This window comes from Rhinolophus hipposideros (genome assembly GCF_964194185.1).
Source record: "Rhinolophus hipposideros genome assembly, chromosome: 15".
NCBI classification, from domain to species: Eukaryota; Metazoa; Chordata; class Mammalia; order Chiroptera; family Rhinolophidae; genus Rhinolophus; species Rhinolophus hipposideros.
In genome coordinates this window covers 46,345,449-46,366,894 of record NC_138061.1, presented here as the reverse complement: position 1 = coordinate 46,366,894, position 21,446 = coordinate 46,345,449, and the positions used below count along the sequence as shown (strand labels likewise).

Here is a 21,446-nt window from a genome sequence, read left to right as displayed (position 1 = left end):
CTACAACAAAGTCATGAAGATGTTCTCTTATGTTGTCATATAGAGGTTTTAGTGTTTTACCTTTACAATCTATATGGAAATAAATTTTATGAATGGTTTGAGTTAGTAGTCATGATTCATTTTTTTAAATATAGGAATTCAATTGATTTAATATTATATGGATGCATATATAAATTTAATTGTTTCAGTACCATTTACTGAAAAAAAAAACTCTGCTCTTTCTCAATTGAATCACTTTCGCAACTTTATTGAAAATCAATTGGTTATGACTGTGTGAGTCTACTTTGGAACTCTTTTCTGTTGCATGAATTTATCTGTCTGTCCTTACACCGATAACACATTGTCTTGATTACTGTATCTCATAGTAAGTATTGAAAATAACATTTATTTTGATTTGGCTAATCTAGGCCCCTTGCATTTCCATACAAATTTTGGGATCAGCTTCTCAGTTTTTACCAAAAATCCTGCTGGGATTTTGATTGAGATTAAATTAGATCTATTGATCAATTTGTGCTGAACTGACATTTTAATATTAATAGTAACAAATCTTTGGATTCAGAAATAGTATAATTCATTTTTTATGATATTATAAACGGTCATTTTAAACATTTTAATTTTAAATCTATCTGCAAATTAACGACATTTTTTCTTGCCTTATCCAGTCATTTTTAAATCCTTCTAGTGAATTTTTCACATCAGTTACTATACATTTTTAGTTTTTGAATTTTTATTTTTTAAAAATAGTTGACATTTCTATGGAAATAGAAACAGTTTTCATTTAATTTCTTTCAAAATTCTAATTCCCTGCTGAAATTTTTATTTTTTCCATTATTTTTAGTGAACATCTCAATTACCGTCAATCTCTGTATCTGACATGTCCAACATGTAGCTCTCCTATAGGTTTGTTTCTGTTGTCTGGTTTTGTGTTTTTGGTTTTTCAAGTATCTGATCTTGTCTCTTGGTGTCTTGGATAATTTTTGTTTGGATTCTGGACATTGTGTATGAAAAATTATAGAATTCATTTTTAATGGTGGTTCTGTTTCTGACTAGCCCTTATGCTTTGATGTAGTACCTCAGTGGTCCCAATTGAAAGTATGGGATGTTTAACAGGATATTTCTTCCTAGGAAGACTCAGAACTTCAATTTTATCTCCCTAACTTCCTGAAGGTGGGAAAAATTCTTTGCTCAGCTTCTCATTCTTACAGCAGCAATATTCCTTTGGCTTTTCTCTTATTCTGTCTCTAGAATATTTGATTCCTCATAATCATATACAAAAAGTCAACTCTAGGTAGCTTTAGGGTTTAAATGTTAAAAACAAAAATTAATAACTCCCTAAAAAATAAGGGTGAATATTTTTAAGGCTCTGGGTGTAGAGCAGGATTTATTAAATATGAAACAAAAATCTTCAAAGAAAAGAGCGATATATTTTATTATATCAAAATTAAGAACTTTCAATCAAAATAGCATGGTCGTGGCATAAAAATAGACATGTAGATCAATGGAACAAAACAGAGAGACCAGAAATAAACTCATGCCTTTATAGTCAATTAATCTATGACAAAGGAGGCAAGAATATACAATGGAGTAAAGACAGTCTTTTCAATAAATAGTGTTGAGAAAACTGAACAGATACATGCAAAAAAATGAAACCAGACCAGCTTATTACAACTTATACAAGAATAAACTGAAAATAGATTAAAGACTTAAATGTAAAACCTGAAACCATAAAACTCCTAGGAGAAAACAGGGGCAGTAAACTCTTAGAGAGTCTTCTTAGTAATTTTTTTTTCCCGGATATATCTCCTTGGGCAAGGAAAACAAAAGAGAAAATAAACAAATGGACTACATCAAACTAAAAAGTTTTTGCACAGCAAAGGAAACCATCAATAAAACGAAAAGACAACCTAGTGAATGGGAGAAGATATATACCAACGATACATTTGATAAGGGGTTAATATCCAAAAAATATAAAGAACTCATACAACTTGACACCAAAAAACCAAACAATCTAATTAAAAAATGGGCAGAGAAACTGAATAGACATTTTTTCTTTTGTTTTTTAAAATTTATTGGGGTGACAATTGTTAGTGAAATTACATAGATTTCAGGTGTACAATTCTGTATTACATCATCTATAAATCCCATTGTGTGTTCACTACCCAGAGTCAGTTCTCCTTCCATCACCATATATTTGATCCCCCTTACCTTCATCTCCCTCCCCCCACCCCTGTGACCCTCTGGTAACCACTAAACTATTGTCTGTGTCTATGAGTTTCTGTTTCTCATTTGTTTGTCTTGTTCTTTTGTTGTTTTTGGTTTATATCCCACATATCAGTGAAATCATAGGGTTCTCTGCTTTTTCTGTCTGACTTATTTTGCTTAGAATTATACTCTTAAGATCCATCCATGTTGTCACAAATGTTCCTATATCATCTTTTCTTACTGCCGAATAGTATTCCATTGTGTGTATATAGCACAACTTCTTTATCCATTCATCTATCGAAGGACATTTTGGTTGTTTCCATGTCTTGGCCACCGTAAACAAAGCTGCAATGAACATTGGAGAACACGTGTCTTTATGTATAAATGTTTTCATATTTTTTGGGTGGATACCCAGGAGAGGGATTACTGGGTCATATGGTAATTCTATTCGTAATTTTTTGAGGAACCTCCACACTGCCTTCCATAACAGCTGCACCAGTCTGCATTCCCACCAACAGTGGATGAGGGTTCCTTTTTCTCCACAGCCTCTCCAACTCTTGTTATTATTTGTCTTGTTGATGATAGCCTGAATAGACATTTTTTCAAAGAGAGCATAGAGATGGCCAATAGACAGATGAAAAGATGCACCACATCACTAATCATCAGGAAAATGCAAATAAAAATCACAGTGAGATATCACCTCACTACTGTCAGAATGACTGTCATCAATAAAACAACAAAGAAGTGTTGGCAAGGATGTGGAGAAAAGGGAATCCTTGTGTACTGTAGGTGGGATAGCAAATTGGTTCCCCCACTATGGAAAACAGTATGAAGTTTTTTCAAAAAATTTAATAGAACTACCTTATGACCCAGCAATCCTACTTCTGGGTATTTATCTGAACAAATCCACAAAACACATTTAAAAAAAGTATATGCATCCCTATGTTCATTGCAGCATTAGTCACAACAGCCAAGATATGGAAACAACCTAAGTGTCCATCAATAGATGACTAAATAAATAAAATGTGGCGCGCGCGTGCACACACACACACACACACACACACACACACATACACACACACACTGGAATATTATTACCCAGCCTTAAAAAAGAATGAGATCTTACCATCTGCAACAACATAGTTGGACCTAGAAGGTATTATGCTAAGTTAGACAGAGAAAGACAAATACCATGTGATTTCACTTATATGTGGAATCTAAAAAAGAAAATAAACTAAACAGAAACAGACTCAAAGATGGAGAACAAACTGATGGTTGCCAGATGGGAGGGGTTTTGAGAGGCTGGGTGGAAAAGGTGAAGGGATTAAGAAGTACAAATTTGCAGTTACAAAATGATCATGGGGATGTAAAATACAGCACAGGGAAAATAATAATGTAGTGACTATGTATAGTGCTAGGTGGGTACTAGACTTATCAGGGAGATCAATTTATAAGTTATATAAATGTCTAACCACTCTGTTATACACTGATACATCTGTTATACACCAATACATCAAATATTGAATGTTAACTATAATTGAAAAATTAAAAAGAAACAAAATTAAGAATTTTGTTATGTCAAAAAATTCTTAAAGAAAATGAAAAGATTTTTGGAGAAGATACTGGTATAAACACAAGGGATGAATAACAAGAACACATAACTCTCACAAATCAATTAGAAAAGCAAAAGAATAAGTGGTATGGAAAAATTTTACAGAATGAACTCCAGTAAATATAAAGACACGTCAACCTCCATAGTGATAAATGATATGCAAATGAGATATCATTTTATACACTTCAACTGGCAAAAATTAAAAAGTCTGATGTGTTAGAAAGACTGATGTAATACGGTCCTACATACACATCATTTGTGGTAGTATAAATTGGTACAACTACTTTGAAAAACAGTTTTGGTATGTGACTTCTGTCAAATGTCAAAGTTCCATATACATATTGGTATGGTTCTGTATTAGAATCATTTATAGTCCTGGTTGTTGGTGTGTAGAAATGCAATTGACTTTTAAATTGTTACGTGAGGTACTATCTGAAACGAAACCTTTGGATGGTAAGTTTAAAAGAAGGAAACATTTGAGACTTGCAAACACACATGGACTGTTTATTTAGGATCCCTTATGGTGGTATGATTATGGTACTTTATTTGGCTTATGTGGGAAACAAATTTTACAAAAGTGATGTGATCCAGTATATGGCATTTGTTGTCCATACATAAAATTGCAAGGGACAGAAAATTGTTGTCAATTTTATATATATATATGCCTACTGGGGGGTATATGTATACTAGGGGTGCCAAAACATGTATACAAGTGGACATTTTGGTCAACATTGTTCAAGCTATAGTTCGCTGTAATCAGAAGTGTCTGGACGCTGATGGGAACCACTTTGAGCACCTCTTGTAATTGTAGAAGTCGAACGTGACTTGTATTCATCTTTTGTTATCAGTATATATTGAGTACTACAATTTTAGTAGTTTTTTCCTTTCTTAAAATGTGTATACATTGTTTTGGCACTCCCTGTATATAGTGTTCATTTAGGTATATATGGTATCTATGCTATTTTCAGTTCTCTACTTCTAAAGATTCTACTTTTTCCTAATATGTTGAAAGATACATAGTGATACACAGTCTGTTGTGGTGATTAGGGTAACTCCACTTTGAGTTTTTTGTTAACAGCATGAGTTGTCTTTCATAATAAATTCTGGGGCCAAATAGTAAACAAAGATATTTAGTTTTGCTGTTTGGGAAAAAAGATAACCAATGGTCTGGGTTTAGCAAAGTCTTAAAGATTTGTCAGTCAAATTTAAAGTTGTAGAGGAAACTTGGTTGAAATTTACTTTGAATATGACTTAGTAGTAGTACTTTGAGATCTCTACAGAGTACCCGGTTCTCAATTATCCTGGTTGTAGCTTTTGCCTTCAGCTAATAAAGAAATGTTTAGATGGAATTATAGATTTGAATTACAACTGAAAAAGAGACATTCTTTTTTGTTTTCATCAATGCCTTGATTATTAAATGGAATAGGAAAAAATTATGTGGAATATTAATCTTGGTTCAGAGTTTGTTCTAATCACAAATAAAATATGGACTTACTAAGAGAAAGTAGGATTGTGGAAAAGAAGTGATTTTACTAAGGTACCATTGTGAGGAAGAGGAGAGGATTACAAAAGAAACTGTATTTAGATTCTTTTCTCATGTTCTTTCTCTATGCATTTGCAAACAGTTAAGTGTGTAATATTTACTTATTTTGGTTAAATATTTGGGAACTACATGTTCTATATTATTTTAGGCTCTGGGAATATAGAAATAAATGACATATCTTAGGTACTCATAGTATACTGAGAGAAATACACATGTAAACAGATGTAACAATGTCCGATAAATGCCATTCTAGTGGTATGTCAAAAGGCTGTGGAAACACATATGAAGGAGCGATAAAATAGTATATATCTAAACTTCTTCCATTTTTATTTTACCCTTAAGTAGGGAAAGATGAATCTATCCTATATGACTACAGATGAGTGTGTATATAATTTATAGAAAGATGTGGTCTATGCCTTACCTGTTTTTTCTCAGAGACTTGCATTTCTTTCTCTTTTCTTTTTTTTTTTTTTTAAATCTAAATATTTATTGAAACCCTTTTATGTGTCAGGCTCTGTTTTATGTGATGGGCTCATAGAAGTGAACTATGTAGACAAGGCTTGCCCTCGTGGTGCTGCTGATATTTTAGGGGGAAGACAGGCAGTAAACAAGTAAACAAAGACTTGCTTTTAATTCTTAAAGGGGAACATTTCAAAACAATATTAACAGTTTCTCATGTAAACATTAACTTTCATCCTAATGATTCCACATTTATAGATTCCTAGTGAAATAAAATAAAAGTATGGGTTCTTTAATGTATAAAAGGATAGTTAGTTTGCGATTTCAAGAGTGTTCAGAGAAAGATGAAAGATCAACTCTTTTGTGTACTGCTCAAATTAATCGAGATGCCTACACAGGTGGAGCATGAGTACTACTCAAATCCCCGTATACTTTGCTATGGATTACCTGTAGCTAGACTGTTAGTGTTAGACTGTTAGTGTTCTAACATTGTTAGTGTTAGAACGTGCAGTCTAACACTAACAGTCTTGGCAGTTCTGCTACCAGAGCCAGCAATTGGAAACATGTACCATAGGCTTCATGTTCATGTTTGTCACATGGGAGAGGGCTTGCAAATTTGTTGGAATCCTGCCACTGCTAAACTACTTCCTCATCTGTTTTCAATTGTGGGCCTCCACCAAGGCTACCATGAGCCAGTTCAGGGCTAGGAAGATTAATGAGGAGCTTTTGAATCCACTGGGGGCCCTCTAACTATAGCTTTCCTTCCCAAATATGGGGATACGGTATTTTATACTAAAAGAAATGCTATGCTATCTAGTCTACTAATGCAGGAACCTCCCAATTGCATGTTTGTAAGTCATAGGCCAGCAGCAGCTGGCAACTTGCCCCACTTTGCATGGCTCATGAGTATATCTAGTAGGGTAGGTGATGTGGGTAGTAGCTGGGGACTGTCTCCTTCTTTGGTGAGAAGTAAAGCTTTGTGTTAAAAAAAAAAGTACACATTCCTTATGTGAATAATACATGTATTCAGAGTGTTTTTTTTAAATTTATCCCTCTTTCTACGTTTCTGTAGTTCTTCGTTTTCATGATTTGCAAGACCCTAGGTTTACAGATGTTTTATCTTTTCCAGAAGGAATTAGGAATATAGACTTACTATCATCCATATTAGTCAGAGAAAACAATTACTTCTAGAAACGATTATTCCTGGAAAATGGTACCTTGGAAGTATAATTAATCTTCCTATCTGTATACTTGGGTACTTAGTTAAACAAGAAATGCCATTATAGAATTTCCAATATTGAATCTTTAAAATGTTACCTATTGCCTCCCTGATTATTCAATGTTTCTGTTTTATTTTGTTTTTATTTTGAACAAGGAAATAAATTGTGTCCTAGGGAAAATGGGGATTTAAAATATTTATTGATGTCCATTTTGGGTCACCTATATTGAAAGATCTTATCTTTTGACACTCAGCTGTATTGAACATTTATTTATAAAGGAAAATAGCAGTTCATTTTTAGTTAACTGTCCCTAAATACTAAAAGGTCAGGTCTATCCACTCTACTCAACAACATTGCAGTTAGAACCTAGATAAATGTTTGGTATTTACCACCAGTTACTCACAGCCTAAATATGGTTTCAAAGGCAACAGCTGCTGCCTTGTTATTTCCATCCATTGCTATATTGATGTTGTATGTGTTTAACTGTTATTATATCTCAAGAGTATTCTTATCTCAGGTAAGCATAAAGTCACAAATACAATAATCTTTTCAACCAAGTACAGTGTACTCAGGAGATGGAGTTCATTCCTCATTTGAAACGGGATGATGAACTCTTGCTTTAACACATTTTAACATGCATGCATGGCATCTTGTAGCTGGCAGAATGTTTATGAAAACACTTCCAGTGAAGACTGATGAGCTAATTAGCTACACTGCTTGTAAACTACTAATTGCTGGAAAACACTCAACACGGTATCCCTTAGTGTTGACTTGAAAAATCTGCAGCAGGCTTTTTTATAGTGCATGCGATACTCTCAGCAGACTCTTCAGTGTTGCCCATCTTGAACTGTTGTGTGGGCAGCCATCTCAGTTTTATTTGATATGCTGGATCTATGACATATCCACAGGATGATTTGAGAAATAACAGTAATGTCAATTTTGAAAGTATGAGAAATTATGTTAGCCACATACCATTTACTTTTATGTATAACTCAAAGACAGGGGCAAAGATTTAATGCATGTTAACATTGATTTGTAGGTGGTGAGTCTTAGAAACTAAAATGTCCCCTGAAATCTCAGCTGGTAAGGAGTCTGAAATCAAAGGTGTGATTCATATATTAGCCATGGCTATATTCGTCTCCCCGGCTAAAGAGATAGTACCATGCTGTAGCCATCTCATAAACGTGTGCAATGGTAACAGAGTAGGTACAAAGCTGACAAGTGATGTAAGGTTTATGCTGACAGAAGATAGATCTGAACATTATTGTTTTATGGCATATTCTAGTACATTAAGCTATTGGCCATTTCTCAGGGTGAGGAATAAAAATCTTTAGAATTGTTGTCCTTGACTCTTCTTATCTTTTTCTTCAGTTTCAAAGGAAGTGGTGTTCCTTTAAAACTAATCTTTCCAATCATTACCTGGACCATAGCTCATCTCTTCTCCTTTCTTGAGAGACTTCCATTCTACAATTATCTTTTCTTCCTCTAGGCTGTTCATCCATAATCCTTTTCTACTGGTTCTTTCTTCACATATATTTGCTTGTCCCTGCTTGATGATTGGCAAATACTTAATAAAAATTCCATTTCCTTTTAGTCTTCTCTCTTCTTAAACTCCTAATTCTATTTTATCATATCTATTCTTCTGCTTTGGCCTATTTATTGTTGAACCCAATAACTTTTGCACAATTTTAATTCTCTTCAAGTCCTCTGCCGCATTTGGCATTTATTTGCTCACCTTGAAACTGTATCCCCTTCTCTTTTAGGACGTTATACACTAAATTGTCATACTACTTCATCATGTACTCCTGGTCTTTCTTTGTTGACTTCTTCCTCTTGTTTCCTATGATTTTTCTGAAGCCTTAGTCTGGTCCTCTCTGTCCTCTCTTCTCTCCTTTCCTTGAGGAGCTTCTTTATTCTTTGAACTTTATTTATAACTACTTTGTTGACAACTTTTAGTTATCATTTAAAGCTCCACTACCAAACTGAGTTCTTTTCAATCATTTTTCTACATTAACACATATATACTCATGCTGAATTCACTCGCACAAATAATGGTCATTCTTGGGACTGTTTGATGCTCAACACACCAGTTGAAACTCTACTCCTTCTTCCCCAGTGAGAAGTGATACTGTGCTCAACATCACTGCTCTAACCATTTCCTAGAAGGTTCCACTTGGCTATTTTGGCATTACGTTATACTTACCGTGTACAAACTGAACTCAGCATCTTCTTTCACAAACCCTTTGCAAACTTTTGTAGCTCTAGCATCATCTGACTTGAACTCTCAGTACATTTGACACAGCTGATTATTTTCTTTCCAAAATACTGTTTCCTGGAATGATGGAGCACAATTCCGTCCTGATTTCCTCTCTTTATCTCTTTGGTTACTTCCTCTCAATCTCTGTTTTGGTTCATCCTTTTTTAAAATGGTCATGTAAAATTGGAACTCCTCAACTCCTAATCATTGCACTGGATACATGGAAAGCAAAGTGGAATTCAACTTGTAATGGTAGATTTGGAATAGACTTTGGAGGTTTTTGAATATCAAGATAAAGCTAGGGCATCAAAGGGAATTTTTGAGTCCGACAGTGATAGGACTAGATCACAAAGATTTACCTGCCATTAAAATATAGAACAGAGAGAGGTTACATCTGTGCAGTGCCTTTCTAATATTAATGATGACAACAACTGTAATAATATTGGTACTTATATGTCTTAATGAGATAGTGCACATAAAGCATTCTCAGTAGTGGACAGACACTAATGCTCACTATAATCCTGTGAAGTACCCGTTATTGCTATCTTTATTGTATAGTTGAGGAGACTTAAGTCTAGAAAGAAAAAAAGATGTCACCCAGTTAGTTGGCAGAGTTGGGACTGCCTTTCATGAAGCTTCAACAAATAAAGAAATATTCATTGACTGTTGGGTAATTGTACATATGTATTTCCCTTTGTTTTTGCTGTCTTGTAATTCGTGTTAGTTTTATCTCCCCACGTACCTTTGGAATTACTTGAGAATAATGCTCTAGTCCAGCCTCAAACTGTGCACCTTGGAAACCTAATGTTTCTGGAGATGTTAAGAGCTCGTTTGTGAGAAAAGGCAGTTACATGAATCCACAGAACGCTGGATTAAAAATTTTAAACAGGGTTCTTTACCAGAGGATTTCTCAGGTAATACTTTAAAATTGCCAAGTTGTATTGCAAATCTTCAAGAGGAGAATCGATTCTAGTCTACATAGATGGGTTGGGGGATCCCTAGGAGCAGCACCTGAGATAGGGGTCATCGTACAAGTGGTTTACTAAAGAAGTCCTCTCAACCTTTGAGGGGGTGAAGAAAGCAGGATAGGGCAGGAAAGAAGCTGATCAAAGCTGCACTGTACAATATAGCCAACAGTAGCCACATGTGTCTCATGACCACTTAAATGGTGAATAGTGTGACTAAGAATCTGAATTTTAAATTTGACTTAAGTATAATTTAAACTTTAAAAACTGATATCAATTCAGTTATTAGAAAACTTTAAAATATGGGTATGTGAAGCTAGTTTTTCAACTGTAAATTTTATAAAATCTAAAGTATTTCTGATGAAAATTTAGCATCTGAAATAAGATGTTTTATAAGAGTAAAATACATAATGGATTTAAAAGACAGTATAGAAAAATGTAAAATGTCTCATTAATAATTTTTGTATCAATTGTTTATTGAGATGATATTTTGAGTATATCAGTAAAACAAAATACAATTTAAAAACTCATTTCATCTATTTCTTTTTTACATTTTTAACGTTTAATTTTTTTTACTATTTACTTTCTAAGAATGTTTCTTACTACTTTTATGTTTTTATTTTTATTTTTAAAATTTATCTGTATTTGTCACAACCTTTCAAAGCAGAATGTAACTTGAGTGCTACATTTCCATTCACAAAACTTGCTCTAGTTACATTCATACAGCTTTATAACATGTCTAGATAGGCTCATAAGTTTGCTAATCTAAACAATACTTTTCTTTGGAAAATAAGCTCTATGGATAGTTACTCCTATCAAGTTGGCTCAGCTTAACATACTAATTTCTAGAGATCGTACGTGCAGTTGAGAATTATAGGAGAATTATAGGAGAATTATAAGGTCTAAAAAGATACGAGGAGATTCAAGTTGTTTTAACCAGTATTTTTCTTTTAAACATTGTGGTATACCTCAGAACACTTCAGTGACAAATGATTTGATTTACTAAAGAATCTGCTTGATAGCTACATACTTTAGATCACAATGTTAACATTAGGTTACATACATCTTACAACAAACACAACCTTGCTCTGTTAAAATTAGCCAACATGAAACCGGAAAGGAAAAACTAGTTCAGCTTTACGGCCTAAGGCATCATGGTATCATACACTTAAAAGTAGAAAGAAACCTTATATTTCCTTTAAGAAGTTATTGTCATGCCATACAGATTTTTAAAATGTTAACAAAAACAACAACAAAAATCCTTGAAAATATAGTTTCAGAGGGAGTGAAGGTAAAGTATTCAACACATGTACAAGTCATTATTCAGGTGGAGCGTAGTCTGCTGCTTCCATGTGTGACGTGTCATCGTTGCCTTTGGGGGTGGCATCTCTTCAGTTATAGCAGCATTGCTGTTGTCACCAGTGAGGTCATCTTCATCAATACCAAGACCGCGTTTGATCATTCTGTAGATCCTGTGAGCCTGTGTCTGGAGGTCTTCCAAATGGAAGCTGGAAGATAGGAGTGCAGTTTCGTAGAGCAGGATGACCAGATTCTTCACAGACTTGTCATTTTTTTGTCAGTCTTTGCTTTTTACCTGAAGATCTTGATAATGGAATGGTCAGATTCATCTCCAGGTCTTTCTTTGCTTCCATGTAACCCATAACTGAGTTATCTTTATTTGAGTTGTTTCTTTCCATGTTTGCTGTCCAGCCATATGTACTTGTGACAATGCAGCCCAGGGATGCCACCAATCGGTTTGAGATGAACACTTTTTCTACTTTTTTCTCCAGGATGTCCTTCATGATTTTGCAGAGGTTTTCAAACTTTGTTAATTTCTCTTCCTGTTTATTTTTCCTCTTCTTTGTCCTCTGGAAGTTCCAGGCCCTCTTTCTTCCCCTCAAATTCCTTTAGCTGCTGGACACAGTGCTCATCAGTAGGCTCAATCATATCGATCATTTCCAGGCCGTGCTTGCGAAGACGGTCCACAAAGGCCGAGTGAGCTACCTGGTCCTTGGTCTCACCTGTGATGTGATAGATGTGTTTCTGGTTCTCCTTCATTCTTGTGCAATAGTCCTTGAAAGAAACCATCTCATCTCCAGAAGCATATGTGTAGTATCTTAACTGCTCTGAAAGCTTCTTCCAGTTTTGAGAGTCTTCATGTATTCCCAGCTTAATATTTTTAGAGAACTTCTCATAAAACTTTTGGTAGTTCTCTTTATCTTCAGCTAATTCAGTGAAGAGTTTTAAGTATTTTTTGGTCAAATTCTTTCTGATAACTTTCAAAATTTTGCTTTGTTGCAACATTTCCCGGGAAATATTTAGAGGGAGACCCTCAGAGTCTACCACACTTCTAATGACATTCAGATATTCAGGGATTAGCTCCTCACAGTTATCCATGATGAAAACTCTGTGAACATACAACTTGATGCTGTTCTCTTTCTTTCATTCTTTGGGGCAGTCTTGGCAGAGGTTCTCAAGTCTGGTTCTTAGTATCATAGGTATTGAGTGATGATTTGTGGCTGTAACAGGGTTTCCACTAAAATACAGCTGTGGTGATATTAAAAGTTTTTCTTGGCTGATGAGGGTGTTTCTGCCTGAGTGACATTCAAACCCAGCTTTCCTGGGCCTCTTGGAAAATCTATAAATAACCTAATAACACAGAATAAATTCCTTTCCTTTTAAATTAGCTAGAGTGGGTTCTGTTATTTGCAGATATGATTTGTCAGATACATAGACTAAGACAAGATTTGTCTCTTAGCATACTGATATTAATCAAGATCATGAAGCTTAAGATGTAAAATCAGAACTGATTTTTAATGTATAATGAGAAATAAAGTTGTTATGCAGAGCAAAATGAACCGGTACAACCAGTATGTTTTCTCATTGTAGACAGATCAATGTTAGAAACGTAAACAATAACCAGAAGATTTCTTACTGAGCATGGAAATAGTATAAAGGAAGCTGGATAAATTAAATATTTAGCAGTATAAAGTTAAAAATCATTAAATTAATCTGTCATTTCCACAGAGATTATTTTACCAATGGGATTATAGGATTTAAAGTTTATTATATAAAGGTCTTACTTTGTTGGAAAGTGTTGGGTTGATATAACCAATTTTTGTAATTTTTTCCGTGGTTGATTCAATCCATTTTTGATTGACAATGCCTTTCTTTAGACATGCTAATACTTTAAATCAATATGTAGTCAAGGTTAACCACTATCTGCAGCCTGGGATTGATTCTGTTTCTTAAGATGACTGCTCATTTGACCTTAGAATTATGGTTTATCACAATCATGTTCTTGGGTGTGAGAAGGAAATTCTTTTCTTTTTTTGGGTATATCTCTCCTCCAATCCATTGTGAATGTGATGACTACAGAGTTTAATTCCAGATGGCAATTTTCTTTCCCATATTTTCAAATACCATTCCTCAAATATAGCTTATTAATATAATAGAGAGTCTCTTAACATTTTTTCTCCCACACCATTATTTCCCGAGACACTTTGGGCGAGGGACTCTCTGAGTTAATTAATGGTAATATTTTAAGAGAATTGTTAAATGATCAGATTTGACTGGCCACCTAAGGGGCTCCTCCAGAATCAGAGTTTACTTACTCATTTCTAAGAAAAGAAGTATTAAGAGAGGGTGGATTGACTTAGAAATACCCATTAAGATGTTATACCAGTGAGTATGTATAAACCTAGGTAAATGAATTAAATTTTCCATGTAACAAAATACTATGAAATAGAAATCTAAGGGGTTTAGTTACAAAGGACTTTAGGAGTTAGTGCATCTGAGTGTGTGAGGTGTCTAGTTAGTGCAGGAGTTAATTAATTTAGTTAAAGAACATATTCTTTATAGCAAAACTGTTTTTATCTCTCAGGCACACATAACATTAAAATTGTGCTCAAATTATAATCATGGTTATATGTCAAAACCAAGAGGCACACTAGTGTCCCCAAGTCGGTGAATACTTAGTATCACAGAACTAGAGGAGTTTCTGGCAGTGAAATGGAAGGAGTGCTAAAGAAAATGGGGTTAAAAAAAGGCCAGAGAAAGAAAATTTTAATAAAAACTCTCCATTTAAAAATAGTACTGCATGAAAATTGCAACCATTATTCTAAATCAGTTCATGGGTTTGGCCAGCACTGGTCTAACTACTAACAACTAGGAACAACTAAAGGAAACTATGACATTGGGAACGATTATTCTTAAATATACATGGAGTTTTGAAATCAAATGAATCTTTCAATTGCTAGATTGTATTCTTGAATATTTATATTTACTTACCCTTTTCCCTGTGTTAGCACATTATACAAGTTGATATTTACTTGTTGGTTTTCTTTGCTTTTTGATGCTAGAGGCTCTCAGTGAGATTTGCAATTTTATCTTCTTCATGAAATATTCACAACCTACAGTGTTAATCCAAAAGAAGGAATTAACAATGTCCCCCCTATACACATGCGTTCCAAAAGTTTTTATTCCTACTTTTTTTTTTTTTTGCCCAATACTTGACCTCTCCTTTCTTCCTTAGCCAGTGGCATTTACCTAGATCAGTAAATATCAGTTTCAACCATTCCTGGAGGGTGGCATTGGGAACTGAGAGTCACTATTGATTGTCCACTGACTGTGAACAGTTGAACCCCACAAATTGTGTGGCTGATAAGAAGGGGTTCATGCTGTACTGAGACGGGAACGTTTACTGAAGCTCTACAGTTAAGAAATTGGTTGGTCAGGCATCTACACCATCCATGCCTGACCACTGCACTATACAACTGAAGCTGAAGCTGAATAATATTGTATGTCAACTGCAATTTTATATATATATATATATATATATAGTCACATATGAAGTACAGCATAGGGAATATAGTCAATAGAATTGTAACAGCTACATACGTTGCCAGACGGGTAATAGACAGGCGGAGGGGAGTTATCACTTTGTGAGGGGTGAAATGTCTAACTATTACATTGTTTTGTAAACCTGAAACTAGTAATAATAATGAAAAAAGAAATTGGTCGGAAGTTTCATGGGAATAGCTTTGATTTTGACATGATACATCTTCACATAAAAAGATATAAAATATTAATACTTTTGACTTTTAAGAACTCTGCATTTATCTAGCACTTTAGGAACTAAAGGCTTTCATTTGGTTTCTTTATCATGTTTCTATATTCTTTGTGTTTGCATAGTAAGGAAACGGATACCAAAAAATTATGCGACTTGCTCAGGATTTCATAGAAGGTTAGTGAACAAGCCAGGTGAGCTGGCTGTTGATCCCGCAGTGCAGTTCTTCACTATTAGGCTTTGGATGTGAGAAGAAAATTCATAACTCCTTTTGGCATTACACTGGGAGCATTATTTGTAGCTGGCTGAACTTTCTTCAGGGAACCACATCACGGACGCATATGGAAAATTCCTGAGATGCTAAAATTATTAGATATATAAATACTGTAGCCCAAAGAATGCTGGGTTAAATTTTATACTTTTAAGGGATAAACCAGTCTTTATGTTGTCTGGGATTTTCAGGCTAGGTCCACACATTTAGCTTAAGACATGAAAACCAAGTAAAGATTTTATGAAAAATAAGTGGCTTTTTTAGAGCCACATTAATACACATCAAAATGGAGACACTTGTTAGTTGTATGAACTTTGTTGTGTTTTTTTTTTGTGGAGTACCTGATGTTTTAAAAAAAAGAAATTATAAATGTGTATTAGTTCACTTATCTCTGATGAAGAGTTAGCAAACATTTCTGTAAAGGGCCAGATAGTAAATATTTTAAACTCTGTGGATCATATGCTGTATGTTGCAATTACTCAACTCTATTGTAGATGTGGGAAAGCAGCCATAGAAATACACAGGCAATAAACAACAACAACAAAACATGGCTATGCTCTAATAAAACTTTATGTACACTGAAATTTGAATTTCATGTAATTTTCATATCATGATATATTCGTCTTTTGATTTTTCTTTCCCCAATCATATGAAAATGTAAAAGCTACTCTTAGCTTGTTGGTTGTACATAAACAAGACAAGCTGGATTTGGTCTGTTTACAGAAGTGTACAAACCTTGTCTTAGATGAAAGAACAGAAAATCCAAGGAGTTCGAAAACCATTTTACCAGTTACTTGTTAAGAATCTTAAGTTTCTCAGACTAAATTTATCATTGGTAGGAAAGTAAAATGAAAAGACAATTAATGCTGCTGTTGATTTTTGTGCAAAAGAGAACTATTATAGCTCAAATTTTCTGTTTTAGCTACGTAGTGAACTTTATAGAGTTTCCAGAGATTTCTGAGGGAGGTGTATTCTGCTTAGAGTTTTGCACCAGTGTTATTAACAAGAATGTTCAGCATTCTTTCCCTTCACTCTTTTAATGATCTTGATATTCCCCTCATGGAGAAAAGTTAGTTGCGGTGTAAATACTACTTGTCTTACCACTTCATTATAATAATTATTCACTGTACATAATAGTTATTACAGTGATAGTTTATAATAAACATGCATACACATTAATTCTTTTTTCTTTTATCTCCTGTATAGGTAAGTTTTTAATTCCTTTCTTTTGACTAAAAAAAAAAAAGTATCATCTTTAAACAATCAAAAAACAATCTTTACAAAGGATCTTACTAAAAGATCTTGTACTTTTAAATTAAGCTTTAGTAATTTAAATTACGTTTTTGTTAGAAAATCTTTTTATGTGCTTATTGGCCATTTATATTTCTTCTTCGGAGAAAAGTCTATTTATATCCTTTCCCGTTTAAAAATTGGATTATCTTTTAACTACTAATTGTAAGAATTTTTTTATAGATTCTGGATATGTCCTATCATATGTATGATTTCTAAATATTTTCTCCCATTCTGTGGGTTGTCTTTTCACTTTCTTGAGGTTATCTTTTGAAGTCTAAAAGGTAAAAAAAAAATTTTAAACTGCTTTATTGAGGTGTTATTGACATACAAAATAGTGATATTTAATGTATACAACTTAATGTGTTTAGAGGTTATACACCCATGAAACCATCATCACAATCAATTCTATAAACTTATCCATCACCTCCAAAAGTTTCTTCTTTCTCCCTTTTTTATTTTTCATTTTTTCCTTTCATGGTAAGAGCAGTTAACAGAAGATCTACCCTTTTAGCAAAATTCTAACTATACAATTTAGTATTGTTAATCATAGGCCTATGTTGTACAGTAGATATCCAGAACTTTTTTATCTTGCGTTAACTAAGACTTTGTACATTTTGATCAACATCTCCCCATTATGCCCCACCCCAGGTCTCTGGCAACCATCATTCTATTCTCTGCTTCTATGAGTTTGACTGTTTTAGGTTCCACACATAAGTGAGATCATATAGTATTTGTCTTTCTGTGCCTGACTTATTTCACTTAGCATCATGCCCTCAAGGACCATCCAGGTTGTAAAAAATGGCAAGATTTCCTTCTTTTTAAAGGCTGAATAATATTCCATTGCATGCATATACCACATTTTCTTTATCCATTTATTTGTCAATAAATGTTTGTATTGTTTCATGTCTTCGCTATTGTGAATAGTGCTGTGATGAACACAGGAGTGCAGCTATCTCTTTGAGATCCATATATCAGTTCCTTTAGATGTATACCCAGAAGTCAGATTGTTGGATCAAATGATAATTCTATTCATAATTTTCTGAGGATATTCCATACTGTTTCCATAGTGGCTATACTAACTTACATTCTCAGCAACATTGTACAAGCGTTCCCTTTTTTCCACATCCACACAAACACTTGTCTTTTGATTTTGTTGATGATAGCCATCATAACAGGTTGAGATAATAACTCATTGTGGTTTTGGTTTGCATTTCCTTGAAAGGTTTGCAATACCTTTCATATACTTGTTGGCCATTTGTATGTTGTCTTTGAAGAAATGTTTATTTGGGTCCTTTGCCCATTTTTAAATTGGGTTATTTGTGGTTTCGATAGTGAGTTGTAGAAGTTCCTTACATATTTTGGATATTAACTCCTTTTCAGATATATGGTCTGCTAATATTTCCCCCATCCCATAGGTTGCCTTTTAATTTTGTTAATTGTTTTCTTTGCTGTGCAGAAGCATTTTAGTTATATGTAATCCCACTTATCTACTTTTGGTTTTGTTTCTTGTGCTTTTGGTGTTATATCTAATAAATCATTGCCAAGTCCAATGTCGAGAAGATTTTTTCTTTAAGAGTTTTATTATCTAAGGTATTACATTTAAGTCTTTTTTTTTCACATTTAAGTCATTAATCTATTTTGAGTTGATTTTTATATGTGGTGTGAGAAAAGGGTCCAATTTCATTTTTTTGTATGCAGATATCCCATTTCCCATCACTGTTTATTGGAGAGGCTATCTTTCCCCCATTGTGTATTCTTAGCATTTTATTGAAGATCAGTTCACTCTCTCTATATATAAATGTGTTTATTTCTGGGCTTTTTATTCTGTTCCATTGGTCTACATGTCTGTTTTTATGCAGGTACCATACTGTTTTGATAACTATATCATTGTAATATATTTTGAAATCAGGGAGTGTGATATCTCCAGCTTTGTTCTTCTTGCTCAAAATTGCTTTGGCTACTCAGGGTCTAAAGTTTTAAATTTTCATTAAGTGTAATGTGTCAATATTTCCTTTAATTGCTTTGGTAGTACATATAAGATGTTATCTAACACATGATAATGAAGTTTTTCTTTCACAATTTTCTCTAAGTGTTTTATAGTTTTAGCTCTGGCATAGTTCTGTGATTCATTTTGAATTAACTTTTGTGTATGGTGTGAGATAGAGGTCCAACTTCATTTTTTTTTTTTCACATGTGAATATCCAATTGTCTCAGCACAATTTATTGAAAATACTGTTACTTTCCCACTGAATTTTCTTGGCACCTTTGTTGAAAATCAATTGACTATAAATATAAGGGTTTATTTCTGGGATATCAGTTCTATCAAATACTATAGCTTTCTAGTAAGAAGAGTGTTCCTACAGCTCTGCTCCTTTTTTTTTCTCCAAGATTCTTTTGACTCCCCTGAGTCCTTTGCATTTCCATATGAATTTTAGGTCCAGCTTGTTAATTTCTTCAAAAGAGTCAGTGAAGTTTTGATTGGGATTGTACTTAGACCTTAGATTGATCTGTAGACCAACTTGGGGAGTATTGCCATCTTAATATATGTATATATTAAGTGTATATCCATGAAAATGGGATAGCATTCCATTTTTTGGTCTTCTTTAAATTCCTTAAGCATTCAAATTAGTTTTTAAAGAAATACACATCTTTTTTATACTGTTATTTGATAAGTTTATATATTTAATGAAATTACATAATTATAATTACAACTCACATGAAAAGGTTGGGGAGCAAACTAACAAACTCTTGTTATATCTCAATTTGTGGGAGCAGAAGGGCTCCAGTATCCTTGATACAATCCTTTTGTATTGAGCAGGAAGGCAGAATCATTAATATATTGCTGAGAGGGAATAAAAAGTATTGATTAATCTAGAGAGATGGTAAAGAGAAAGTCTTTTAAGAGAGTTTCTACTGTATCCCAATTATAATGTTAGGAGATGTTTCCATCAGTTTTATAGAAACTAGCCCCATCAAATTTTATATTTTAGAAAAATTTATAATTTTATAGAATTAGCCCTAAGAAAATATTCCCTAACTCATTTTGATTGTTTTCTGTGGTGAAGGGCTCTGTGGGGAAGTGGCAGGTTGTCTATGTCCTTCCACTTTAATTAACTCAATATGCTGTCTTGCTGTTGCCATTATCTGGCCACAGCAATTCTCTGAGGTATGACTGCCACTGGTCTTAAAGGTGGGAATCCTGCCCTTTCTAAATAGCTTTGTTGGGGCGACTGGGGCAATGCTTAGTCTAGGGCTAATTTTCAGCACTGAAAATGGAGGCAAGACCCTTCTATGTACTCTATCCAATGTCCCATGAGCCATGTATTAATAGTTTTCTATTGTGGTGGTGGAAACAAGCACTATTCCCAGCCCTGGATGATTGCCAAGTATTGTTACCTCAAATCCTTTTGGATGGTTCTTTTTCTACCCTTGAGTAGCTTTTTTTCCCACGTATGGGTTGATCAGTATTCAGCTGAATACTAAATGAGGAGCCTCTGCAGATCTTCTGAATTCTCTTTCTGTGTAGTTTTCTTCTTTCCCATTCTGTCCTGTGTACTTTAGCTGCCACAGTCTCCCTGCATTTTCAGCTTTGTCTCTTTAGCTCAGAGATTATGCCAGGTTCTATCTTAAGTTTTCCCTCCTGTCTGTGGCCTGGAAAGTCTCTCCAGGTAGTAAACTAGGGCTATCAAAAGGTTCTTCCTGTTTGTTTTTCATTTCTCAGGGATTACTGTCCTTTATTGCTTGATGGCCAATGCCTTCATAATTGTTTTTTCATATATTTTATCCATTTTTTGGTTGTTTCAGGTAGGAAGGAAATCTGATCTTTGTTACTCTGCCTTGGTTGGAACCAAATTATAACTTTTAGTAAAATCTTACTGAGAGTTCGAAAAAAGTAAGAGGGAAATAAAACACAGGCAATAGTTTACAATGGCAAACATATGCAGCTGCATTGAGTCCATAGGTCCTGCTGATGTTCTTATAACTCGCAAGCCTGAGTCTACACAGCAACAGCCAGCTTTTTGGTAATTCCCTCTACCATGAGGTTTTCCTTTATCATACAAAATATTTTTGCTCCGTGCAGTTAAACTGTGTCAAACACTTAAAAGAGGGCCTTGCTTTCCTTCTTTCCTTCCCTCGTCCTTCCTTCCCTCCCTTCTTCCCTCCCTCTCTTTTTTCCTACATCCTCCCTTCTATCCCTCCCTCCATTTATGACCTAGTTGACTTCATTCTATCCTCTACCCTGCAAAAGATATGATCAATTGGCTCCAAAGTTAAATTCAAGCTACTATCTCTTAGGAGCTTTCAAATGCATCATGGCTGTTTCCCAATTAAAAACAAATAAAACCAAACCCCTAGTGCCAGTCTTAGCCTGGGAACCCCATTACACCAGAGCGTGTTATTATATATTGAATCAATTAATATGCACCAGTGCATGTTACATGTGTATGGTATAGTATAACACACACAAAGGGTGGCTAGAGGCATATAATAGAAATTTTAATTAAATCATAAATATAATGTTAATTATAAAAGTTGGAGAATATTTGATTTTTAGT

The 21,446-nt window shown here is 34.1% G+C and overlaps 1 protein-coding gene and 1 pseudogene across 5 annotated transcripts in view; one reads left to right on the top strand and one right to left on the bottom strand.

The window, feature by feature from the left end:
- CTNNA3 (catenin alpha 3) overlaps positions 1-21,446 on the top strand; it is a 1,458,437-nt gene that overhangs the window by 69,362 nt on the left and 1,367,629 nt on the right. The window lies entirely within an intron of this gene.
- LOC308508202 (heat shock protein HSP 90-alpha-like) lies at positions 11,578-17,955 on the bottom strand (annotated as a pseudogene). Its single transcript has 2 exons — positions 17,947-17,955; positions 11,578-12,697 (listed from the first exon to the last, which is right to left on the bottom strand). The product of its transcript is annotated as a heat shock protein HSP 90-alpha-like (transcript).